Genomic DNA, 27,906 nt, shown 5'->3' on the forward strand with positions numbered 1-27,906 from the left:
TGTGGTCATTGTGCAAGACAACTAGTTGGAAAAACACTTTTTTTCCCCGTTACTCGATCTTACAAGTGAGCAACAGCAGGAGAACCGCAAGGAAGAAAAACAAATGAGCAGATGGAGAAGGCAACAAACAAGAAGGCAAGCCAGGAAGGAAGAGAAGACTTTTTCCTGGTACCCAGTCATTCCTCTATAAAGAAAGAAAGGTTACAACTGAATTCCCGTGCAGAGCTGGCACAGGCCAGCCGCAAGCCCTCTGCACTCACTGTCAGAGGTGTCAGTACACGTGTTATGCCTCCTTTGGTGCTCTTTCGTGACAGTCTGTTAGGCTGCCTTCAATGCCACCCTGGTGGGGTTTGAGGCTGGCTGCCTGATACCTCTGCCTAGTCAGTCAGGCGAGCTACCAAAGTGCAAAAGCTGGAGGAGGCAAAACGATCAGTTATCTAGAAAACAAGGAAAAAGCTAAACTTAGGCTAGCTCCTCTGCCATCTCAGAAAAGGCAATAAAAACACTCTGAATTCAACCGCTTGTTTTGAATCAAGACTGGGTATACTCAAAATGCCAAACAAGGTAACAGAATGAGAAACAGGGAAAGATGACATCAGTATCAGTACAAAAAATGATTGCCTGTGATTAAGGTGAGGGAAGTGCACTGTATCACACATCCTAGAGAAACAGCAGCTCATCTTTCATGTCAGATCTAGTTCTGAACTGTGCTGAAACTATATTGCTTGCTCAAGTACCAGGAAATGCACCCCCACTAGCTCTCCTTCACTTCTTTATAACTATGTGCAGTACCACAACTACTGCTCCAGCTCCATTTAGGACAAATTACCTTAGCAGTGCTCTCTTTCATTCTGCATCCCTACAGACTGTGTACCTCCCTTAAAATATAACGATGGTTGGACTTGATCTTGAAAGTCTTTTCCAACCTAAATGATTTTATGACTCTCTATATAATTACACATATATGCAGGAAATTCCCAAATAACATTTTTTCTCCTTTGTGAAAGTGAATCATGGAAAAGAAGAAAACAACCACTGCATACCCATTTGCACAGGAAAATCCCGTGCAATTTACCGCAGGCTGGTGGCACCCTAACAGAGCTAAGCAAGGCTGCAATAATCTTGTGATCTAGTGGTGGCACTGTGTGTATTTTCAAGGAAGTCAGAGAAGGCTAGTAGGGGTACATCTCCTGGTCTATAGTCCATCTGCTATTTCATTCTTGATCGATCTGCTGCGGGCAACCAGCAGTGCTAAGTGAGGCAGCGACGATCTAGTGATCTGTAGGGAACTGCAAACCTTGCTTCTCCCCATGAACTCAGTCACTGTTGGAAGCCAGTTGGTCTTGCTGAGGTGAAGGTCATTAACTCACTGTGAAAAATGCATCTTAGGTATATAGCCACAACTGCCTAAATTGTTTTCTCCCCCTACAAACTGTCTTAATCTGTAAATTATGCTTTTAACTATCTGGACTATATCCCAAAGTCAGCCTAGCAGAACAAAAATAAAACTGCTGAACCGTACTCTTGTAACGTAGACCAAACTGAGTAATTACTACTCACAAAATAGATGTAACAGTCACATGATAGGGCGCAAGCTGCCCAGGAGACATTGAATCTCACTGCTTGTTAGTGCATTTATTAGAGATCATTACCACAATACACTGCATAGGTGCCAAGCATCTTCAAATGGCTTTGTGAACATCAGTCTCTAGAAGGACATTAGTTAACATTAATCTTCAGATGTCACATTTAACCTCTGGAGAGGCATGCGCAAAATCAAGTTAATTAGACCACAGGCTTAGCAACAAGAGAAGCTATTTATAAAGCGTATTTCCAAGTGGCACATTCAGTTCATAAACTACTCTAATGGAGTTTTACACTTCACCCACTAATACGAACATGGCCATTTGATACCACGGCTGTAAGACAGGCAAAACTATTGTCATCAAAAGGTATGTTTCTGATATGTTTAATTAGGCTGTAAATCAACCTACTGTATTTTATTGCTCTTCTTTATAGGCTGAAAAATAAAATCAGCATTTCAGTCATACTAGGGTAAAAAAAAAAAAAAGTTAAAAGTGTATTTTAGTCTGGGAAATATCTCTTTTGCTTAAATGTATTTTGAAGAGCACAAACATATTAGAAATTATTCCTGTTCTATATCCTGAGGCATTAGCACTGAATATTAACAGACATAACTCATTATAACCCCAAACCTTTACATTACAAAGAAGCTTAGAGAATCCCCTAGTTCAGGAAAAAATGAAGGAGTGTGGGTTTTCTTCTCATTGTGCTTGGTGTAAAAAGCCCTTGAGTATAAATGAAGTGAATGTGGGGAAGACTGGGAAAGAGGCCCAGAAAATGCATTAAGACTTGCAGAGGTCACATCCTTGTAAACCATCAGAATTAGTTTAATAAGGAGGAAATTTGGTCTAAGCCAGGACATCCTTGGTGTTAATAACTGTACAGTATTCCCTTGTAGCTTGTTCCACTACTTACCTAGTCTCAAGCTTTGTTGTTGTCATTGTTGATATACATTTTCTCTTTTGTATTGTAAATCTATTATTTGCTTTGTCCTTGTTGACTAGAAGAACAGAATAAAGTAATTTTTACATCATGCCTTGAGGTTTCTGAAGACAGTTATATCTTTTCTATCACTTTATTCTACCCTGACCATGAGTAATTGTCTTAATTTTTCCTTGAGGGTCTTATTTTCCCAAGTGTATTATTACTCACCCCAGAAATATGTCTGTATGTATGAGGATCACAGAATTGTGACTTACAAATTTGAAAATAATGATTTCTCAGAACCAAGAAAATGCAGGCAAAAACCTTCAGCTGAGATTTCTCTGTTGGACTATGGCTGTTTTTGAAAAAGAAACTAAGCTAAGCTGTTTAGAAATTCTCTCCTATTACTCCCATTGCAGACACTTGGCAATTTCAGGCACAAAAAAATGAAAATCATCTCAGACAAGACTTCTCTTTGCTTCTACATTCCAGTTTAAAATTAGTCCTCAAAATTTAGGATTATTGCTTGGCTGGTTTTTTACAAAGCATTATCCCAGTCATGTCTCAAGAGACAGTGCCTAAGAGCCAAGTGTACTAGTCTTGCTTTTGTTAAAATAAACTGGTTCATAACACAAGCTAAACAATATCAATTCGTTCTAAAAAACATTGTTAAACCCTCAGAAAGTATTCTTCAAATCTCCCTTGAATGAATCTGATCAGGTCTTACATCTGTATGTATAAGTTATTTGCATCTATTTAAAAATTGTACAATAATACATCTGGAAAAGGAAAAAGTTGGCCAGCCTGCTGTGAAAAGTTACTGAAATAACATTACCAAAGAAACCAACAAGAAACAATTGAGATTTCAAATGCTTTTGGGGAGAAATAGTTAAATGTCTTCATCACCAATAGGACAGATTAGAAATGTTGGTTTCAAAACCACTAAGGCAAACAAAACATCAGACTGACTTTACGAGAAAAACAAAACATCACCTCCCCCCCCCCTTTTCAACTTGAGAGTACTAGTAGAATCTTCTCTTACGGTCAATTAAAATTCAGCAGCAAGAAATTTTCCCCAGCAAGGAATTGACCAGAGTCTAAATTGAAACTATTCTGAATCTTTGTTGTCGTTTTTTGCAAAGTGAATCTCAACCTGGTTCAATACTCAGAAACTTCTGCTGAGTGCAATCTGGCACAGAACTGCGAGGTGCACTGCCATTAGCAGCTCAGAGTAACAGCTCCACTGAAAATGGAAACCCCAGCCTTCAGCTGGGACATGTTGAGCAAGAGGAACTAAAATCCACTCAGTGCAAGTTCTTCTGCTCCTGCCAGAGGTAACCATCAGCCAAAGAGCTCCTCATGAGTACTGGCAGGTCATAGCGCTGATTTCTGTTCTCCCACAAAGTGCTATGTTGTTTTTATTACAAAAAATTACCTGCAAGCTGTATTTGTTCTGGTAACCTCAGTGGCACGTCTCACTGCATGTATCTGCCCCTCTGGCAGGGCAAACATACTTATTAAGAGGGGAAAAAGAGGGCTTCACTGGTCTTTTCTTATGAGTTTCCATCTCTTGCTTGCCAAACGTAGCATTAGCACCATTCCTGTTCTCACTGCCGTAGCTCAGTTCTCTGGGTCTTCCATCCCATCAGGCAGAGCTGGGAGCTGGCAAGAAGTGGGGCAACACTAAAGGTGCCTTGGCTCTAGCAGAGAAGGTGGCACCAGAGGTAGCACCTCTCCCACCACCACAGCCCCTTCAAGACACTGACTAGCCCCATGTTCAGAGCAGCCTGTGCTAAAACTGAAGCAGAATAACTTCAGTGAGCAGACAAACTCAAACTGGAACTGATTCAAAATAGACTCAACTGATTTCTCCTTACATTAGAAATATATATTTATCATTTATTTTAGAGAAGCCCAGGGCCCCTCCAAACAATGCTAGGGATTTCACTAATCTTGAGTAGATTTACTAGGAAGTTAAAGCTTCTCTTGCCTGAAAAACATGAAGGAAATTCCTTTGAAAGTAAACTCAGCACAGTCAAGCTTTTTAAGATGTAATATCAAACTATCACAGCTTTTCAACAATACAAGTTGGAGCACAGCTCAAGCTGCTTCAGCACACACCCAGCCCAAGCAGCATCACTGCCTGAGCAGATGAGGGATCTGTCACCTCCCAGAAGCACCCTATTCAGGGTATCAAACCACCCAGGTGATACACAGGTCCTGATACACAGGTCCCTGTGCTCAACACAGGGGGACGGAACGGCTAACCTCCAACTCACAAAGTCCTTCCCCTCTGCCCTACACAGGGCCTTGCAAGCAGGGGCAGATTTTTAATAAATTTGTTGTGTGAGAATGTTCTGAGAATAGGAAAGCAAACACAGTGTTACACCTAAATAAAAAAAAAAAATGAGGGGGGAGATGTGAAGCTGAAACTTTTTTGTCAGGGCTATTCTTAATAACAGGCAAAGCTTTGGAACAAATTTTGAGGGAAAGTAAATAAAAGAATACTGAGGTGAACAGAGACTGTAATAAATATTGCACAGGTGTAGCAAGAAGAGATCAAGTCTGACTCATCTAATATCCTTTGACAAAATAACTATTGTTTCTCATGAGTGAAATGTGGTGGACTTTATCTGTAGTGCAGACAGATTAGTTCTCCTGCACCTGACTTGGTTTAAAAATATATTTTGATATAACACTGTGCCTGACAGAAAATCATTAGTTCATCTGGAGAAAACGGGATTTCATGCAAGAACTGGTGAGGCGGATGAGATGCTGGCCAAATTTGGAAACGACAAAAAGAAAAGGAGAGTTACAAGCTAAGAGTAGTACTACAGGAATTTCTCTAACGTTAGTGTTGTACTCTTTAAGCACGCTTTCATTAAAGACACTGGCACAAAATGTAGGTGTACCTCCACAAAATTTGCTGGATCCCAAAGCAGGAGGCCCTGCTGATGGTATCCTAAGGGAAGATGTAGTGGGTTTATGTGGCAAGGTTTTGATAGCAGAGGACCATAAGGGTGGCTTCTGTGAGAAGAATCTAGAAGCTGCCCCATGTCAGATAAGGGCCCCACTGCTGACCAGAGCCAAGCCAATAAGCAATGTTGTTTGAGCCTCTGTGAGAGCATATTTAAGAAAGGGAAAAAAAAAACCTGTGGCCCCACAGCAGCTCGGAGAGAGAGAGAGACAGGAGTGAGAAACAGCATTGCAGGCACCACGGTCAGTGCAGAAGGGCAGGAGGTGCTCCAGGCGCCGCAGCAGAAGTCCCCTGCAGCCTGTGGTGAGGACCATGGTGAAGCAGGCTGTCCCCCTGCAGCCCATGGGTCCCACATGGAGCAGATCTCCATGCTGCAGCCTGTGGAGGAGCCCCTGATGGAGCAGGTGGAGGTAGCCTGGAGGAGGCTGCTGCCCATGGAGAGCCCCCGCAAAAGCAGGCCCCGGGGTGGAGACGAGCCCACGCAGGAGCAGGGGGTCTGGGGGGAGCTGCCACCCGTGGGGGACCCGTGGTGGAGCAGTTTGCTCGTGGGGGATGGACCCCGTGGTACAGAGCCATGTGGGAGCAGTTCTTGAAGAGCTGCTGCCTGTGGGCAGCCCATGCTGGATCAGTTCGGGAAGAACGGCATCCCGTGGAAGGGACCCCACGGCGCAGGGGAAGAGAGTGACTGTGAAGGAGCAGCAGAGACAAAGTACCATAGACTGACCACAACCTCCATTTCCCCGTTCCCCTGTGCCGCTCAGGGGGAGGAGGTGGAAGAGGGCAGATGGGGGGAAGGTGTTTTTGGTTTCTTTCCTTTGCTTCTCAATTCTCTAGCTTGTTAATAATAGGCAATAAATCTTACTATCTCCTTATGCTGAGTCTGTTTTGCCCATCACGATAATTGTTGAGTGATCTCCCCATCCTTACCTCAACCCTTGAGCACTTTGCATCGTATTTTCTCCCCCTTCCCCTTTGAGGAGGGGGAGTAAGAGAGCGGCTGAGGTGTAGCTTGACTGCCCACCTGAGTAAAACCACTACAGAAGATCAGATTGCGATAAAGGAAAGACTGAGACACAGAGGAGTCAGAACGTTTTGAAACTGAATAGAGCCAAGTGAAAGATTTTGAGAAATGAACAGACTTCTGCCACACTCTGATACTCATCAGTTATAAAAAAAAAACAGCAGAGAAAAAAAAAAAACTTGTACACAGAGCCATAGCCTTGACAAAAAGCCCAAGAAAAGCAATGGTAATTGCCTTAAATATAACCACTGAGAAAATTCTAACACAGGTAGTGAAGTAACAGTACCACGGTACGAGGAACACGTAGAATACAATCTGGAATAAATTCGTGCAGTTCTGGTCCCCTGTACACACAATATAAAACTTAACTGAGAACAAAGTGCAAGGAAGGACTTCTAGAATGGTCAGCAAATGGAGAAGGGTATTTGAATGAAATGAGTGAAATAGGCTGAAATGCCTGTGCTAATTTAATCTAGCAGGATGAATGCTGAAATGAAATAACATCAATACATGGAGAGGGGGAGAGAAAAAGAAAGAAAAGAGCTATTAAAACATAGAACAAAGCTGGCACAAAGATAAACAGGTTGAAAATCATACTGAATATATTGAGGTTGGAAATTAAAAGGTTTCCAACCGTTGCACACATGAGAAGAGTGGTAATTAGTATAGAGATGGAGCTCAATAAATCCATGAATGGGAATTTAAGATGTGGCTACCAGCAATGGCCAACGATCCAGTTTAACCCCTTGTTTTCAGCTTCACAGTAGTACTGCAGAGCAGTACATGCAGAGTACTGTTCTCTGCATTTACATCATTAAGCCTAGGCTTGCTACTTTTTAGTGACTGGCTGTTATGGTATAACTGCATTATTTTTTTCTACCCTAACTTGAATAATGTTGATTCACTGAATACATAGTGAGAAAATTTACTGACCACACGTGTATACATGAAAAAACCCTACCTTTCAGGAAATTGAAGTTGCTTATTCTGCACAACACCACAAAGACTTTTTGCTTGCAACTACAAACTGCACTAACGATGGTGTTACATCATTGGTCATAGCAAGCACTAGAGAAGTCAGGGATGGTTCAAAATATTTCAGTAATCATTCTGACATGGCTGTCTTAATGAATGATAATTACTTACACTTATAAATGCATAAAATGAGAAAGTTAAAGATTATTCCCTGCACTCAAACTAACATACTTTCCAACAGTTTCATAATGATTATGAATATTGCAGTGTTACTTTTTCCCCTTTGCCACTTTCAATTACTTTCTTCACAGATACATCGATGAAATTGCTAATATGTAAAGATTTCATGTTTCTAGAAATCTGCATTGTGCTCTCAGCTGAAGTAGCTGCAACTCCAGGCAGACTCTGCCATAGGCTAATTGGTATTGCAACAAAGCACAACCCCCCCCTCTGCACCACGACTGCTGTGGGGATGGACCAAAACCAGTATTGTCTTCAGTAAGCTTTCCTCATCAACTATGAACTAGGATATATCAACAGGGACTGAACTGAGCTCTTTTTCCTAACACTAGAACAATACCACACAACTGTTTCCCAGGGACTCAGTTTCCTCAAGTATACTATAAGGATAGTATTTCCTTTCTTCCCCTGAGAGTGATTGTTTAGCTGCTTAGTAATGTGTTTCATTTCTCATGATAAATCCACTGGTATGTTAGAAACAACTTTGTCCTGGGCACCTATAATTCAGTTCAGCTTTGACTGGAGGAGGTCCCGCTCAGCTAGCCTAACAAATAGGCTCTCCATTGCTCCAGCAAGGTGGGGTAAAGTCAACTACATCTTAGGCTCTCACTGACAGAAAAAGAACAGACTTCAGAAATGAGGCACAATGTTTTTATTATTAAATAGATTATTCAGTATTACTGAATAGATGACTGAGATTTTAATAATAAAGAGATCATCTCTCTGATAAATCACCACAGAAAGTCTTAATAGTCACCTCTCGTGTTTAAATACCAGATTATGAAAGTCAGTGCTTTATTTCTGAAAGTAAATCTCTAAATTACATAAATGCGGGGAAATGTTAAGCTCCAGCCAGGAGCATAACGATGGCAGCTGCCATACCTTGTGCTGAATCTTCCAGAAGCAAGACTCTTTCATTGCTCTGTGAATATATTTTTCACAGCTTAAAACCTACCCCTTCCCTCTCAAACAATGCTGCTGCTGAGTGTCTGGCTGCCCTAAAACTCTCATCAACCAAAGCTGCGAGTAACCCCCAAATCACCTTCTTTTCAGCTTGCCACGTTATGCTAACTATAGTAATTTCAGGAGAAGGAGGAACAAAACAGCCCTAAAAGAGTCTGAGCTGCATTAGAGATGAACTGTTATGGCAAGTAGCCTTATAAAACCAGAAATGGGAATCTTGTTTGTTAACAGAGTGCAAGAGAACATCTGCTCAATCTCAACATTCTTAGAACAGCTACAAGATGAGCACACTGACTCTGCACCAGAGACAGAACTAAGTGGAATAGCCCAACACATGTGGATGGGATAAATCTTCCTATTTTATTACACAACCACACCGCCATGAAAAGTAGTTTAGCTATGATAGGTTTATTGGTGAGACAGAAAAAATGACCGTTATTTATATCACAAGGGAAGCTTATTTATTGTTCTGAAATATCCTCTAGGCCATTTTTGATTATGAATGGTGCTGATCCCCATTTTGCATGAATCATGGCATAAATGTTCCACAGCATGCCTGCTACCGGGTACACTTTGTTGATAATAATGAGCCAGGCATTAATGATTCAAGTTTCACCATTTTGACACAAAATACCGACTCTCTCTCTCTCATTATTAACTTCCTAAGGTGGCATCCTCCACGTTGCACTAATGGAGCCCGTCAGAGGTCTAATATGCAAGCAGAGGAAGAGCTGTAGGACACAATTCTGTTAGACCAACTGATATGCACTGAAGCAATAACAATAAACTCTCAGGCTTCAGTAAGAGGTTGGGCACTTGAAAGCATCTCCATTCTGTTTCTGGTATAATTAGAAAAAAAATGTGGCAAGCTTTTTCTACAAGCTTGTCTGGTTATTTTTGCAAAACCTTCTTCCCCCACTGTATCAGTTGGCCTAAAAAATATTACTTCTAACAAACATCGCCTTTTTAATGCAACATCTACAGAGTAGCATCTTAGCTGTAGTGAATACTGTCAAACCAAACTGCTGCTGACATTCTGGAACGAGCCCATCCTGGAGTTTATTGCAAGGAGCTGGGGTCTTTTCAGGGTGTGGGGGGGTGTATGGATCTCTCTGTGCTTGACCTTTGTTCAGTCTTTTCTATTTTCAAACAGATGCACATGACAAAATATTGTTCAAAACCTTACTATTTACCAGTGCATTTTACTTACTGTATTAATCTTATGAGGATGCCTAGAAAAGGATATTAAGTTCTCATATACTTACAAAGTTCAAGACCATCAAGAAGTTCTTCCCCAAGAAGGACATATGCGTGACACAATTTAAAACAAGCTAAGAAGCCCTCCAGAACGTGAACGTCCTGTCAGACCATGACATCTCTCCTTCAATGAGAAGAAACAAAATTTAGGCAGTATGCAGAATGCAATGATAATCACTACTCCATAGAACAGCAGTTATAATATACTGATAATACCAGAAGGTATAGGTAAAAGCACAGGAATTTGCAGTGCCCCTTATTTCCTTGACACATCAGGCCTCACCAGAAGTCCTCTTTGGACTCCAGTTCTCCCTTGCATTATGCCCATTTCTAGTGGAGTAACTCTGGTAGGGCTCGTGACGCTCGTACCAAGCCTCTGTGGAACCTCCACCTTTCTTGAGAGCAATTATGTTTTAACATGAGCATCATCTACAGCCACGTGCAAAAGAACCCAGAGACTCTTGAATCACACTACTACTAGTACCAGCAACTTTTCAAATGCTCTGAAGGTAGAGAACAAGTAACAGGTAACATTTTTGGGCAGTTGTGGTACCTTACCCACAGCCAAAATATAAAGTGTTTCTGTTACATGCAGGTAAGACTCCATCAGATCCTACAAAGTCAGAGATAACTGGACTGGCTGAAAAGGGCAGTTCTGGCACAAGCAATGGGTGTTTTTTAGTTAATGCAGTCCAGGTACTTTCCAAGTCACATAAGAGAGAATTTGGGCTTAGTTACAATTAATAAACACAAGATTCAACAGAAAAAAAATCTGAAAAAAGTCAAGAGCACATATTTTGTGGTATGAATGTAATGGGGGTGGGGTATGGGAAGCAGTTGGAGGGTGAGGTATATGCATTTGTTTTGGTTTGTTTTTTTTTAAACTTTCTTCCTCCACTTTAGAAAACAATGATTTGTGTATACACTGGATACAAGCCATTTTTCTGAGTCAATCCTTCCTGCTTAAAAACATGAAAAAAAAATAATTACACTGTTCTTCTAGCAGGCACAAAAGAATTATTCACAGAAAGAAAAATAAAAAAAAAGTAGAGTATTGCTTGACACAGTTAACACACAGAAACACTGCATGGCATGGGTGAGCATTTGTGGTCAGGGACCTGAAACATCAAAACAAATCATTTTAATGATAAAACAATGCAAGGCAAAGGAAGGGTGAGAAATACTTTCTCCAGTTCTCTTAGAATTAATAAATCTCAAGACAGAGTATATCCTGCAAACATTTCCAGGGGAAATTTCTTCTAATTAATTTGAAGAGTTAGCATCAGAAGCTGAAGAGACTATTCACACAAAAACCCTGTTCTTGCACATATATTCAAACAGACAAGTGTCAAGAAGTCTTTTGGAAACAGCGTTTGAAGAACTGCAATAATAACATTGCTTTATGTACTAGTTTTTCCTTTGCATATTCAGTGAAGAAGATGAATAACTCTTGCACAGACAGCAGTTAGATATTTTAAGGGACCTCTATTTATTAGAGCACTTTGGAGAGCTTTCTTAAATGTACGGGACTAATTGTAGCAATCCAAGCCTAATTATACAGGCTTAGATTTTGATTCACTTATACATAGAGGAGTAAGTTTCACTAAAAATTATGAAAAGGAAGTTCCATGATCTGGTCTGCAGAGAAAAGATGAAATTATATACAAAAAAAAAAAAAAGTCTGCAAGTCTTCCAACCCAAAACTCAGTAGGCTGTATCTTAGTTAACACATGAAAGAAGATTAAAGAATAATTTCTGAGAACGCCCCAGGTTATGATCTGAGCAGAATCGGTCAGGATGCCACTTTCAGGGGAAGAATTACTTAAATTTACTTTTTAATTTTCCATGAATTATTTCTTCTATTATCATAAATGCAAATTGTTCTAATTTTCCATTTTTCAAAGCTTTTTGTAACTTTCTTTTTAGGTCTTTTCAAGGGGAAGAAAAAGCAAAGCAGATTTTACAGAACAAAAGTCACCTAGTCTTTTTTATTGGTCCACATAACCTACATATGGTGGTGAACTTTCTTTGTGAAACGGTTAAATATAAATGGCGCGTGATATTTTAATTAAAACACTCGAATGGTGAGAAAAAAATAGAGATTTTTCTTCACAGAATCAAAACATGCAAAACAAATATTTTGAATTAATTGTAATTACCTAATTACCATCTGCTAAAGACTACACATTTCAGCATTGCTTTAAAAAAAAAAAAAAGCACACAAAAACTACAACAACAAAAACCACATAGACGAGGGGCAGATTTTCTTCTAGAAACGGAATTTTGACATAATGGAAGGAACTGTCAAAAACACCCCAAACGCACACAGCAAAAGAAGAAAGGATGCGAAAAATCTGACTGCTTTATCTGACCTTGCCTGTGTCCGAGAGGAAGACAAAAATATAAAAGCTGATGAAGGTAATTTGTCAACATGTAGCCATAAGTTTGAGCTGTGTGAAGACCTTATTTATCACTGGTTGACTTGGCCTAGAAGCCTTTCAGAAGTATGCCATACATAAAAAAGAAAAAAAGAGTGCTCTACCTGTGTGAATTCAGGCTCTATTGTAAACATGTAGGTGGGAGACCTGCTCTCTAAATCTCATTTCCAGAATGTGTACTTTTCACCAGAGAAGGTTTGTTGCCCTTCACATCTCCTTAAAGGTTGAATCACCTCCTGAAGGATCGCACCTCAGGAGAGCAGGTCTTCGGAGTCTACATGGGGTTCAGCTGGTACCTCCCCATCAAAGGAGAGTGCCTGGTCAGTTCTTCTAGATAAACCAGATTTTGCTATATCTGGTTTTGCCCAAACTTATAACAGTATTTGCAAGTGCTGTCATCAATCATTTTGGCAGCTCAAATTTACAAGGGTGTTGCATTCCTGTGCCCCTAGATCGATAATTTTCTATGGATGCAAGTCAGGATGGACTCTGTGCTCTTCTCAAGGGAATGCATATTTTCCTTTGCATTGCATCGAATACAAGGATGAAATCTTGCCTTTTATGTTCCACTGTACAAAAAACAGATTTCTGTATGGTGTCATTTTATTTCAGCATTTCACAACAGGAGCAACTTCCAGAAGCACAAGCATTTCCTTTTGTCAAGTGTTCAGATACGTCTTCTTTTGCCTAGGATTACTTTAAACTTCTCATAATAAAAATTGTACATTTTAGATGTGGCAGTCCATGGTTGGCTATAATGTAGAGCAGATCCAAACCAATTGAAATGATTAATGATAAGCAAGCAAGTTAATAACTTTATAGAAAGCAATGGTCACTTAATTGCACCAACATCCATTGGATAAAATACTTCATAGCGCCTCAATCAATTGATGGAGGGAAAATAAAGGCATTGTATGCTGGTACAGTACTAGAGGATCACTATCTCCTTCTCTGCCTGGCTTTGACGTTAATTGCCCATAAATGTCTTCATATTGATATGCCAGTGGGAGACCATTATCCTATGACAGCATTTAATAACGCTGGCATTCCCTGTTAACATTGACTCTGCTGACCCCATCCCTCCTGACTGCCTCCACTTCAGCACATCTCTCATTTCCATTGCTTTCCACACAGATGACTTGCAGTCATATCCCTCACCTCACGTACTCTGCTGTCCATCTTCTTTTTTGTTGAAAGGGACATCCATCAGACTTGGAGGCTCATGAAGTTGAGCTCACAAACAAGGTGAATGGTAAGTGGCATGAACTCCACTTAGGATATTATGTTCTCTGCCTTCACATACACTTTGTGTAACAAGTCATTCACACCACCAGCTCTCAATGTTTACCTAACAAATGCCAGCAGTTCTCTTTGGTCTGTGATGGCAGCAACACTGAGCTTTCACCTGAAGCCCCAAATCAAAAGTCAATGGCATAAGAAAAATCAGCATTGTGGAAGTTGTTATTTAAGTTTTCCAGTGAACAGTGGGATTGATGAGAATTGTTTTCCTGTGGACTTAAGTCTCCATTTAGATCCAACAAGAATCTGTTGCTATCTAATGAAGTGTGATATAAGGATTCTCCTTGCTATGAGGATACAGTGAAGAAACCCAGTGTGTTCAGAAAGTTTTTTTCTCTAAATTTATCAGAACTTCATATCCCCCCCATTGCCAAACTAGGTTGAAAATGACCTGTGCCCAAATTATTGGGAAGGACAGGGACAGGTACAAAGAGACAATCTGATCACATCTGCTTCATTTTCTTAAGAAAACAGACTAAAAATAACAAAAGACATTTGTCTTTGTAAGTAGGGAATGAAATTAAAAAATAAGAACTTGAAAGGTTGAAACACAAGAAGGCAAGAAAGTCTAAAGAGAAAACACCTTGTGCCAACACAGAACTACAACCAGCTATCAGGGATTTAAAGCTGCCTCATACCTTAGGGAAAAAAAAAGTAGCATGAGACATGAGTTTGTGTTTTGTTAAATATCTAAAATACTGTCATATGAAGTAAAGTTGATTAGGATATGCCAATGAAGCAGACTCAGCGAGTTGATGAAAATCATCAATCTTGGAGTTGTTTCTATGGGTTGTCAAAGAGAAGCTGGTGAATACAACAACACTCACAAATATCCACAATGAAAACCAGTTAGAACATATTCCCACTGAAGAAAAACAAAACAAGGAAAAAAAAAGTGCCCCATTTTCTGGTTGCTTTCTTCACCTGCAAGAATCTGAGTTTTCTGGGTGCCGATACTCTCACAGTTCACACCACTTCCAATCCCACACCTTTAGTACAGCACCACTGTCTCTTTATTCTGAAATGGAAAGGGTATTTTTAGCTTGCAGATGGCAGAGAAAGCTCTTGCTCTGAAAGGTAAAAACAGATGATTTTATATATATGCTCACTGAGCTATTAAAAACATCCGGCACAGTTGGGAGTCCTCAGTCTGTGCAGATTATTTTTCAAATTTCATAATCTTCTTAAAATATAGCAAAACCAAGGTATTATAACATGATATAAAAGCAGTCTTAAACCTTACATTGGCTAACTGCAAATAAGATTCTTCCATATACGAGTAGAAAAAAGCAGCTTTGCATATCACAGGTCTTCTCTGATTTAATTATAGCAGGCCATTCTCTTAACAGATCAACAAGAGACTTTGTATGCCTGTTTTTACTTCAGACATAGTAAGACACATCCAGCAAACGTAACAGTAAGCAAACCATAATCTCCATTGAGACAACAGATGAGCTCTACATGTAAATTCAAACAGGTAAAATATATTCCACAGTATTGAATAGGGCTGTCTTCTGAATAATTCAGATGCTCCATCCCAGATGTCTCATAGACAAACACTAAAAAAAAAAACTAAAAAAAAAAAAAATAAAACAGGCAAGTAGTCCTTAAGTTTTTGAAGACAACTGAAAGTCTGTCTGTGTGACACCTCTTTTCCCAAGCCTGTAAAATAAAACCTTGCGTATATTCTGTAACATTTGTTTTCCTTTTGTGAGATATAGGACAACACAAAAAAGACCCTAAGGAACATTTCATACATCACTGTTTTAAAAAATAGCACAAATGCTAAAATGTTCAGCCGTGTTGCTTTTAGAGTATTCATTGTTTTTTAATGTTATTTTTTCCAAAATTTCAGTTTGAGCCTTGCCAGCACCTTGGGATGTAGACTGAATCTTTTTTTTTCGTGTTAAGTCCTGTAAGGTCATCAGATACACATTTGACCTCTCATTTGCTCACACTAAAAGTGAGAAGCATCAATACATTAAAATGCATACAAGTTGCACAGAACCCCAAATAAATTACTAACACCCTACCCAGGCTTTAGATATTTGTATTTCTACTACCTACACATTTAAACAATTCAGTTGCTGGTTTAATTTTCATTTCTCATAAGCAAACTATTAAAACTGCGACATAATTTGAGAGCAGCTATAAAATGACTGAGCTGACTCATTTGAACAAGCCCCAAAAAGACATGAACCACTTTTAAAATAAATATTTTAAAATAGTAATAGTTATTTGGCAAAAGGTTAAAATACAAAAGCATTTATCAAAAGTAGGCTGCATACAACCACGCTTCCCTGTCAGAAGTATAAGCAATGGACTATAAATTTAATGAAGAGAGAAGTTTAATGAGCTAAAATGCTTGTCTAGTTTGTGGATTATGTTCATCTCCGAATTGCTATTGCAAATCTTGCTTAGTTACAATACTCACAGCTAGGCACCCAGGTTCCTGCATTACTCACCCAACGCAAAGCCTACCGACACGTGTAGGAAACACAGGCTGTGTCTTTACATTCAATACTGAGTCTATATTCACACACTTTATTCTTCACTTCTGCTTGTGTGCAAATGGTGACAGTCTAACATACATCATTATGCATTTTATAGCATGAAAATATTCATTTTGTGGAAAGATACCAAGCTTTGGTACATGGGAGAGAAAATAAGGACTATGTTCCAGTGTCCATATGCTTAAGCAGTACCTTCCTTTGAGCTCTCATGGCTTTTTCCTAAGGCTGTATTCAGGACACGACAGTGCTGTTCTGACTATGCTGGAATCCAAGTGAGAGACACCAGCTTCTGAGGACCAGCTGTTGTTGCTCCTCAGAGGAGTATTTCAGACCCAACACATGTTTTCCTACAGTGGCCAAAGAACCTCACGACTTTGTGGTTGGAAAGAGGCTGTAACAGACAAATAAGCTCAACATCACCTTTCCTGCACATGATGTATAAGCTGCATTAATTTGTTTGTCCTAGCATAAAAGACTGCCCTGAGCATCCTTTTCTGTCTGCATCACTACCCATTTTAGATCATGAGAAAGACAACACCTAGTGGGTCTACTGTGCATCACAGTAATCCTGAGCACTAACAAGTGGCAGAACCTGGCCTGTAGTGTTTTATGTTGGGTTAGACATCTTTTGGTTTGGGAGTGATGTTCACTTCTTTTTAATCCTTAGGAACAAAACACTTAACATATTAAAGTAGAAAAGCATTTGTTAGTTTCAGTAGTGAGCTCTAAAGACCAAAAATCAAGAACAGCCAATTTATCCTAAGTTATCTTGATGTTTTTACTAAAGGAATATTAGCAAGCCAGGTGATTAAATTGTGTGCAATATACAAACATAACAGAAGATATATTGAAGTCTAATAGCCATGCAACATAGTAATACATTATGCTCTGTCAAACTCTCCTACAAAACCTCAGATGAAATTAAATAGCTTAAGTCAAATTTAATGATGTAGCCCGTGGGACTATCTTACATGTGTTCTGAGTTCATGGCCTGTTGCAGTTTAGCATTTTCTCAACAACAATAAGCCACTATCACTAAGGTAATGTTACCTCTTAAAAGCACTTCTAATAAGCAGCTGAGAGAGCAAACTCGAGTAAACTGTGCTTTCACTGGAACTGAAGGTTGCATTAGTCACCATCTATCTTCCTTCACATTTTCTAAACCATCTGGAGAACCACTAGATTTGTAACCATTTTTTCTCCCTATTAATCGATTCATGGACAATTTTGCATGTCCCTGACTGCCAGCACTGCTCAACTTCTCAACAGTGAATCAGATTCCCTGGATAAGATTTTGATCATTAAACCATTAATGAGAGAGAAGTAATTTTAAGGGCATTTCAACCTGAGGCTGGTGGTATTTCAACACCAAGCCTGGTGACTGAACTGATGTCTCTGACCTGGCTACTACGGCAATTTGCCTCTGCTAGAGCAAGTTCAGTTGTAATTGCAGGTGTCCACACAGACCATGTCTTCATGCAAAGCAGAAAATATACTGCAGTGACAGCCTTAACAGATAAAGAGCAGCATTTTCCTGGAAACTTACAGAAGACAGAAGCAGTCAAGCAAGAGAATAGAAAAGGAAAAAAACAAGCAAACATACCAAAAAAAAAAACCAAACCACACACACCAAGCTTGACAGATACCAGTGTATTCAATTATTTGACTTCAGTGTCTGATCTGCACCTAAATTTGTAAGTGCTTAATGAACCAGTCCTCCTAAAATAATTCTATACACTCTTCCTGAGTTTAGATGTAAAGATGAACTGATGCCTTTGTTTCTGGAAGGGTTAAGCATCCTGCCTCAGTTTAGAGCCTGACTTAGAGAGGTGGAAATTCTCCTTGGAGGCCTTTCAAAGAAACTGCGTGCTCTGTTAAGGTTATGACAGCGAATACAGTTTAATAAAACAATTGGAAGGTACATGAGATGTCTGGTAAGTGCCTAAGTTTAGTGTACTGTAGGTAATTATATTTCACATACTTTCAAAAATGTAAGCTAGCATTGAATTAGGAGAATAGACTCCAATCATGCTTTTGCTTAAAAAACAGTCCTCATGGACAACAAGGCAAGCTGCCTTTGCTGAATCAGCACTCTCAAGTTTCTTTTAGCAGGGGAGATTAAATGAGAAGCTTTACACGTTCATACCAGAAAGCAAACACAGCACTTTCAGGGAATGCCTTCACTTCACAGTTAGAATAGTTCTTGGAACACATAAAAAACAACCGCTATAAGAAAAGGAGATGAAACTAAGCAGAGTCCAGCCTTTTTTTTTTTTTTTTTAAAAAACATCTCATAAGAAATTTCCCTCTTGTCCTGCCTTTAAAAAATGCAAAGTAGTTGCAATTATATCACCTCATTACAGCTACAGATTTGAATATATTATTTAGCATAGTATCACCAGACAGAAATTAAAAAAAAAAAAACAAACATAAACAACATGCCCTTTTATGTTTTATCCTGCAGTGAATCTTATAATAGAATTATACAATGGTTTGGGTTGGAAGAAACCTTAAAGATCATCCAGTTCCAACCCCCCTGTCATGGGCAGGGACCCCTCCCACCAGACCAGGTTGCCCAAAGCCCCATCCAACCTGTCCTTGAGCACTTCAAGGCAAGGATATCCACGTCTTCTTCCTTTTTTTTTTGTTTGATTGGTTTTTTTTTGTTTTTCTTTTTGTTTTATTTTTTTTTTCAGTGACAACTCGAAATGTACTACTCCCAAAACAACCAAACAAGCGGCAAATACTTCGACTAGATAACTGTTTGCATTAATAATCTTACTGGCTCTTAAAAGAAACTAAACTCCTCAATCTAGCTTGAGATCCCTTAGTCTTTCAATAACTCATGACATAGCTAGATCATCTCCGGTTACCATCAGCAAAGGACCCTATTTTAAAAGAATTATTTATTAGTTTCCATGTATTCCTCAAATTGTTTAGTCACATATTTTCTTCCAATTTGTCTTCTGTTCTTTAATGAGCAGGGAAGAGAAGAAACTCCATAATTCAAGGCAAAATCCAATGTAAGACCCCCAACACATCCCCATAATCTTTTATGAGCCTTCATTCTCAATGTATTTGCTCAGAGACCCTTGGGGAGCCAAGCAATTCTGTTTGCCAAGGACTGCTTCCAGCTCTAGATATCAAAGACACGCTTCCTTTAATCAACACTGCATCTAGTCTGTAGACTAGTTTTCTGTCTACATCCATGCCAAGTTGTGCCTTTCAGACCTAGCTCCAAGCGGGGCAGCGCCCACTGAACACTGCCTGTGCTTCCTTAGACAAAGTCTTTGTTGATTGAGCCCTGTACAATCCCTGTGTGTTGATTGTCCTTTAAAGTCAGTAAAAGGGAAGCAGGTCCATGGTATCTTTTTATTCTAGTACCAATGCTGGAATAGGACGAGGCTCCCAAGAGCAAAGCAAAGCATCTAGGCGCTCTCATTCCATCGTCATGAACTTCAGGCACACTGTAATCCGTTAAGACTTTAGCGATACTGCCTTTATTAGGAGGCTATTGCCTAGATATTCTTATTACTTAATTATGTCCAGCAGAGTAACCTACAAGATCACAGTAATAACATTGAACTCTTCTTTATATAAAAGCTTTGAAAATTAATGACAGAGTACTACATATAATGTTACGGTAGTAATAACAGTGACCATTATTATACAAATTTATCTCGATAGAGTCCTGTGCATAACATGATTTATCCATCCTAATAAAAAGAATTGGATGAGAACAGAAATTTTCATACCAAAAAAGTCCAGATTTTAACTGAGAAACAAATGAAAACCTTGAACGTACTGAACCAGTATAGACATTCACCACAAAAACACCAACTGTGAAGAAACATCACTGGTCACTTCGAAGAACTGAAAGGAAAACGTGCTCTGGTTGTTTGAGATGGTGACCCTGTGCCATCAGTCCATATGAATCATGAAACAGACCAAGCCCAGGAACCAGGTGGCACCAGCCAGCGCATGTTGGGAGCATTCTATGACATGCACAACTCCAGCCTCAAGCAATTACAATGACAACATCAAACCTCTCCTGGGGCTACCAAGCTTTGTTTAAACAACCCTAGCTAGCTCTGTACCCACGCGTGACCTCATCTCCCTTGGCACTGATAAGTGATAGGACACTGGGAGAGTTAATGCCCTGGCCCTGAGTTACTTCAGAGTAACTGGGTTAGATAGGATTAAGGTTTGTGTTAATAAAAAGTAAAAATAAAAGTAAAACAAACAAACAAACACCTTCCACTGATTCCTCACCTGAAAAATTTCACATCAGAAGTTAAAAGCTTATAAAAGGGCTGAAGTGATAGGACTTATTACAAGAACATTTTGACACACACAACATTCATTGTACCTCTCTTAAATGTGCCTTAACTGAGTGAAAGCTGGACTAGAAGCAGGCCCCCAACAGCCAAGATTTAATTTAAATAATCTCTTGCAACACCTGCCACAGCAACATCTGGCTCCAGACGCAGAGAGCTAATCCCAGGCAGGTTATAAACCTGCCAATTAGAAGTCACACACCGAAAAATTAAATTTCATTAGTGGAATGGAATTTGTGAGCTCAAGCTGGCAAATCTGCATCATTTAATAAATCAGTGAGGGTCTATAAGCATCCAACATTAGGAAGACTCAACCCATTTTCACACAAAGTAGCTCTTCCCCTTTGCCATCTTAGCCACATTTGCATTAATTACTCATCCAGCTGTGCCTCTACCACACTTTCTCATCTCTGTTTTTCTGAGTGGCACAGAAGAATGTGATTTCTGCGTCTACCATCACAAAATCCATCAGTTTTCCTTTTCTTGCCCTATGTATCTACTTAAATCCATTTTCATTCAACACAGAAGCTAAACTGGCTTGCCAGAAATCCTTATCTCCAGGCCAACTGACCAATCCACATTCTGAAACAGAGTTACTTTAAATATAAGAGACAGGAAGGAAGGACAGAAAAACTTTACATTTAAGGGAAAGCTGGCTTCTTATTGTTATATGCAGTCAGCATCACTGCTTACATCGTACACCAAACACCCCCCCCCCCCCCCCCCCCCCGCAATCCTTCTCCCTTATAACGCAGCGTTTGCATGGTTACTTGGGATATTCCCTTCTGTTCTGCGGGGCTGCATTCCCTACTCATCAAGAGGAAATGAGATCCTGACAGCCTCATGCATTTTCCTTGAAAGTGATGTCTCAGCACAAAGATTTCAATTTGGTACAACAGTGATGTTTCACTTCCAGAAGTAATGACTCCATCATACGTAATACTGCCAGTGTTACATTTTTCCTAGACGAAAAGAGCTGCACTCAAACAATGTATTTCAAAGAGACTGTCAATGTCTCAAGAACTGAAAAATCTCTACTGAGTGCATTGATCTTAGCTTTCGAAAGTTAATTTCTGGGACTTCTACCTCTGGGTGGTAAAGTGCAGCAAAGGCCTTGCTTTCTGACAAGGTGATTCGGCACTCTGAAAATCAAGCCCCATGGACTTCAGGCTCAAAGCGCTCCAGAACTGAGGCATTCAAAGCCACCAGTCACTGCTGGACAAAGCCTCAGTCGCTGCCTAGTTATTTTTGCTGTGACAGGGCCATGTCTACCACACTTAAAATGCATCCCCTACTGTATGCAACTTTTAAGCTTCCATGTAAAAGATGAACAGAGTTTCCAGTGCATGCAACGCACTCCAGATGAAATCTTCTCAAGAAAGCCTAGTATAACCCACTGCAGAGCCGCTGCTACCACGATGCGAACACATGTCAGGTAGGACAGGAATGACAGCCATCATTCTGACGCACCAGAGAGACAAAAGAGAGCTAAAATTTTTGGAGAAGTAGGTCCCATATATGTCATACTTTTTCTACACCTCCTCTTTCCCCCGAATATACTGCAATATTACAGGTCACAGTCATATCAATGAACGTTAAACATATCCTTGATCTGACCTTAGACATTCAAGGTTTAATGTATACCAAGGAGGTTTTAATGAAAAGATCATAGATCTGTGAGAAATGCAAGTAGGCTGTTTATCAGTATTAAAGATTTGTCACTAAATAGATTATTTTGCATCTTAAAAACACAATCAGCTTTTTCTACATGCGCCAAAACAAGATTAAATATACATTTGTAAGGCCACAAGATTCAGAACACCATCAATCTGCTCCAAGTGAATGGTGCTCCTGAGATTTCCGATCAGGCTGTAATAAAACCCTTTGGCACTTGAGAAATGCAGGTGGTAAAGGGAAAAAAAAAACTGCAATTTTGCTCCTGGGAATTCTCAAGTCATAGCTCACATCAGCTCAGAAATGTCTAAGTAATAAAACGGAATCCAGAAAACGAAAGTCCTATTGCTGTATGATTCTTTTCATTTCAGAGACAGAAATGAGAGAGAAACACTCCCTCCCTCCCACCTCATACAGATCATCCAATTGCAATAAAATGGACACTGCCACAAGAAGTTCTGTAATATGGCTTGTGCGGATGGAAATACTGCAAGACTCAAGGTAGCAGAACAAATATTTCTTTGAAACACTCCATATGGAGGGTTTCAGTCCATGTTGAGCAGGGCATAACTTGAAAATAGGATAAAAAAATCCATGATATACAAACACATGAAAAATAAATCTTGCTTTGCTTCCCTTAGAGCCCAGGTACAATCAATAAGAACCATCCTTACCATAGCTTAACTGAGAAAATTTCTCATTACTCATATATGCCTGGCACATCAGGGAGAAGAGCTAGGCCACTCCATACAAGTTTTGAAGTGCGTGCAACTTTCTCTCCTCTCCCCAGATCATTAATCTTCCTCCTCCTGCCTGAAGTCCAATGGGAATCAACACTGACTGGAACTGGAAACCTTTGTGTTGTGTATATGCACGCATGCACAAGAGTTAGGCTATCTCGGAAGAAATGCGAGCAGATGGGCTGCCACTAATGAGATGATTTACAGAAGCATACCCTTCCAAATGAATGTTTGATAAAAAGGAAATAAAACAGGCTTACTCTACATGCAATTTTTTCCTAATATAACTGTACCAGGGAAGAACTTTTATTATTATTATAAATTATTATTTTTAAAAGACTTAGCTATACTAGATGTGGTAAGTCACAGGGTTCTCTGAAACCATCAGTAGGACACAGTTCAGGCCTCTTCTTTTGCTGTCCAATGCATTTTGGGGTTCCTGACAGGAATATAATCGTTAATTGCTACCAAGAGACATCATTCTGTGCATCAGAAACTGAGGGTGACATAGAGAAGCTAGACATACAAAAAGATAGGAAAGGAGTTGGAAACATGTCTCAGCTCCATTAAGTACAACGAGAAATCCCAAAAATGTATTGGGAACATACCTTTTCTCAGGTGGCATCAATATTAAACCTCACTGCGCAGAATGTCATCTTTGCTTAAGTTTTAATTCAGTTAGAAGAAATGTGGATTAACTACCTAGCTTTTATCAGGCTTTTTTTTTTTTTTTAATAATATTTTTTTTCCTGTGAAACAGATACTGGAAGAGCATGCAGGACAACAAATCTTCACATAGCTGTGAACCACTATTGACAGCGAATTTGGAAGCCGATAAAGTACAAACTTTTCATTTATCTACAAAAATTTATAATACTATAGACACATCTGTACAAAGCTGTGTTTGCTGGGGGAGAAGGTAAGAGCATTTAGACACAAAGAGGGTGGAAACAGACTCTTAGACCTAGTACAACCCAGTACAATTCTGAACTCATTATAGCAATGTAAAGGCTTCCCGCACTGGGGTTGCTTAGCTTAGTGAGAATGAGCCAAAGTAGGAAAATACCATAACAATACTCACATAACTGTGCCCATATGAAAACAGTACAGGAGAAATTTAGCTGTATACCTCAAAATACTTCAATTTTGCTTTGTACACGAATCTAGGTCAACCCAGCCTTTAATTTTTTTCTCCTTTCCCATGAGGAAGGAGATTCACTTTACTTTTGTCTAGATTTTCTTGTATCTTGATTTTTTCAAAAATAATGCATAGGTTTTGCCTTACCATGATGGCAGGATCATAAATACTTCTCACACGACATATACACTGTAATTCAACTGCTTATGCAAATCACATGGTAGTGCTTCTCTTTTGTGAATGGATAAACATAAGTTTTACAAATCAGGAAGAGTTCACGTGAAGGATTACTGCAACTCTGAATTTTTTTTTTAGGGAAGTGAGAATTAATATCCGGGTAAATTAGCCATTATGTAATGGCACATTTTATATAGACATGTGTGCTGAGTATAACCTATTCCTGAGAGCAACATCAAATCTTTTATCCATCCTTTATAATTGCCTCTATGCCAATGCTCTGGCAGGGCATTTTTGGAATACAGTACCCTGCTGTATTAAGTAAAATCCAATCTCCAATAAAACACACCACTTGTGGTGCGACTGTCCATGCATGTGAAGATCTGCTTTCCATTAATACTTGTACAGTAATATTGGATTTCGCAGAAGTTCATTTAGTGGGAAAATAAAAGGAACATGTACACTGCAGAGGTAGTTTTAAACAGGAGTGAATAATGGATCCCCTCCCCAAATTTGGCCAGTTATGTTCAACATCAATGTGCCAGTTTTACCAAAGCATCTATAAAAACATTTAAAAATTCATAATTCAGCAGTGACAAGGAGAAACACTTTTTTTTTTTTTTTTAATTTTCAAAATGAATAGGTATCTGAAAATATATCTAATCACTTCAAGCTGTCACCACCCACCCCTGGAATCTGGGGGTGGAAAAGAGGAGGAAAGAAACTGCTGATGATGGAAATGGTTGGTTATTTGTTCATTGTCAGTGAGCAGAGACAGAAATAGCTATTCCAGTGTGCTGAGATGATGCGTAAATTTGTCTGAGGGTCAGCAAAGCTTCTCCAAAACTAAGTAATACAAGATGATGCTTCTACTGCAGCTAACTGGAAAGTCTAAGGGGTATAAATTCAATGAGATTTTAAACCTTAGCTCTTTAAGGCACTGGAACAGGTTGCCCAGGGAGGTTGTGGATGTCCCATCCCTGGAGGCATTCAAGACCAGGCTTGGTGTGACTCTGGGCAGCCTGCTCTAGTGGCTGGCAACTCTGCCCAGAGCAGGGGGGTTGAAACTAGATCATCTTTAAGGTCCTTTTCAACCCAGGCCATTCTATGATTCTATGATTGTGTCCAAAAATTTCAGCTGAACATCTCCATCATTACCTAGTGCTCCCTATGCCTAATCCAGAATCACAGAATCATTAAGGTTGGAAAAGACCTCTACGATCACCTAGTCCAAGCGTCCTAAGTTCCAGAGCTGACAGAAGTTCCAAAAAACAGTTTTTCTCATGTCACACGATATTCGGTATCACCTTGAAACTCCATCTAATCTACTGTGATCAAAAGAACATGTGAGAATGGTATATTTACTATGTATTTCTAAACTCCAACACATGAAGAGATCAGTATCTCAAAAAACACGTGTCTAAAAAGAGCCAAACAAAGAGAGATCATGTGATTTTTAGATCTGTCTTGCGATGCCCATTCCTAATTTAAAAATGATGCAGAAAGACTGTCTGCCTCTTCCCTTTGCTCTCAATTGCCTGGTAAGAGAATACCTTTTACATATAAATTTATTTATTTTTTTAGGTTGCAGACGCAGAGCCTGGAATAGCTCTATGTCCTCAACTTGAACAAACAAAATAGATCTTTAAGGCGAAAATAATTTGAAATATCCAACTGTAACTTTACAGAAAAAAGAATATTGGGGGAAAAAAAGAAAGAGAAAAAAACTCAGTGAGATATGCCTCCTCTCCAACATTTTTCTGACATTACTGAAATGCGTACATCAGTTCCAAGACTTTTGTACTTCACTGTATAGGAAAAGAGAAAAGTTAAACAAAGTCAAACAATCTCCCTAGCTGTTAGTAGCTTTCTATAATTACCCTTAAAGGCCATTTGATTTGATAATATATTCATCATGATATAAAATTTACATAATGTTTTTCAATGGCTTATTAATATGCAAATATTAGGGTAAAGATTGAAAACGCAACTCAAACGTTCCTAAAACATGATGGTGTGCTATTTAAAAACAGAGAAAAAAATAAATAGCGCATCAGCATTGCACAAATAAAGTACAGCCAGAGAATACAACAGGTTGAGTTCTAGACCAACTGCACTGCAATTCCTGCAGCTATGCTAGGTGTTCCCAAAATCAAAATGTCTAATTTTCAAATGCAGGGAAATAAGTATTAAAATTACCCTTCACAATAGCTGAGGGGAAGGAAATGAAGGGACAGCTGATGGCTCTGCTGTTGAAAGCTGAAGGAAATGAAGAGGATTCACCAAATACCTGTCTGTAAAGCACAATACCACCTCACAAACAATCCTCAAGATTTTCAATGCCTTTAAATATAGCACATCAATAAAATATTATTGTAGACTTGTGACCCTCCAGCCCTTTCAGATGATAGGCTTATGACAAACCTGATCATGGATTATTATATGAAAAGGCAGTGAACTTTCCAGACTGCAAGAACATCAGACTCTATGGCACTAAATTAGGCAAAGAATATCACCATCAGCCGTTACCAGGATAATGAGATCACACAGCACCTTCAGCTGGTCCCTAAAGAATTACTCCAAGCTGATCACAAGCTCCTCATAAAACATTATCTGAGAAACTGAGTCTTGGAGAGAAACAGGCAATAAAAGTAAAAAGCTGAGGACTAAACCATCTTTAGAATTTTCTGTCTTTTTAGAATACAAAATGTAATATTATTCACAATAAAGGTCAGGTTGCTCCATGGCACCACACTAAGCCTCTCTTTGTTCATTACCTGCAGTACTGTCATGTTTGAAATCCCAAGCCTCTATGTTTTATAATAATAAAAATAACAATAATAATTATTAATAATAATAATAAAGAAGAAAGGGAGAAAGATTGTATATTTTCCAATTTTAGCTACTAGGTCTGGCCAAAGTTGTTGGTTTTTTTTATTAAAAAGGTTGAAAAGAAGCATTTACTTTTTTTTTTTAAATGGTCTAGAATAAAATAATTTTTTCTTTTGTAAAGGAGAAAAATCAAAAGCCTACACAAAACCAATTGTGGCCTGATTAATCTACTTAGGGCCTGGATAGATATACTCAAACTTTTTTTCTGTGGAAAACCATTCACTCCCTTCTAATTTCTTTTCAATGTTACTGGCTCTGAATTTTTTTCCTCCTCCAAAATGGTTTAATCTATTTTGATAACATGCTCTGCTTTATGCAACACTAATTTAGCATTAGCATTCCTATGCTATGGCCAAGCCAATCTTTCTGCCATTTAAGATTTTTGGTAACTTTTCCTATATAGGTGTACACCTTGAAATCTCTTTGAAGTCCAAAGTACCATCTACTCTTTAAAAAACAAAAACAAAACCAACCAACCAACCAAAAAATAAACAACAAAAATAAACAACAACAAAAATAGATTAATAGCAACTGAGTTATTCACTGAGATGCTGTGTGGCTTACAATTCAGAAAATGAGAGCCTTCTGTCCTGTGAACTCTGCCCCACCTTGAAAGTAACCTGCATTGAATTCTGTCGCATTCACCTCCTATTTGGTACAGCTAATGATGGCCTATTACCAACGTAGGTTGGTAATAATAAGTTGTATTCTACACCATTCACTAAAAACCATGGGCAGCTGAACACAAAAAGGACAA

General features: G+C 39.1%; 1 protein-coding gene across 8 annotated transcripts in view; it reads right to left on the reverse strand.

Annotated features, from left to right (window-relative positions):
- ELMO1 (engulfment and cell motility 1) overlaps nt 1–27,906 on the reverse strand; it is a 306,907-nt gene that overhangs the window by 116,334 nt on the left and 162,667 nt on the right. The gene's annotated exons all lie outside the window — the stretch shown is intronic.

Source organism: Cygnus atratus, chromosome 2, assembly GCF_013377495.2.
Source record: "Cygnus atratus isolate AKBS03 ecotype Queensland, Australia chromosome 2, CAtr_DNAZoo_HiC_assembly, whole genome shotgun sequence".
NCBI lineage: Eukaryota > Metazoa > Chordata > Aves > Anseriformes > Anatidae > Cygnus > Cygnus atratus.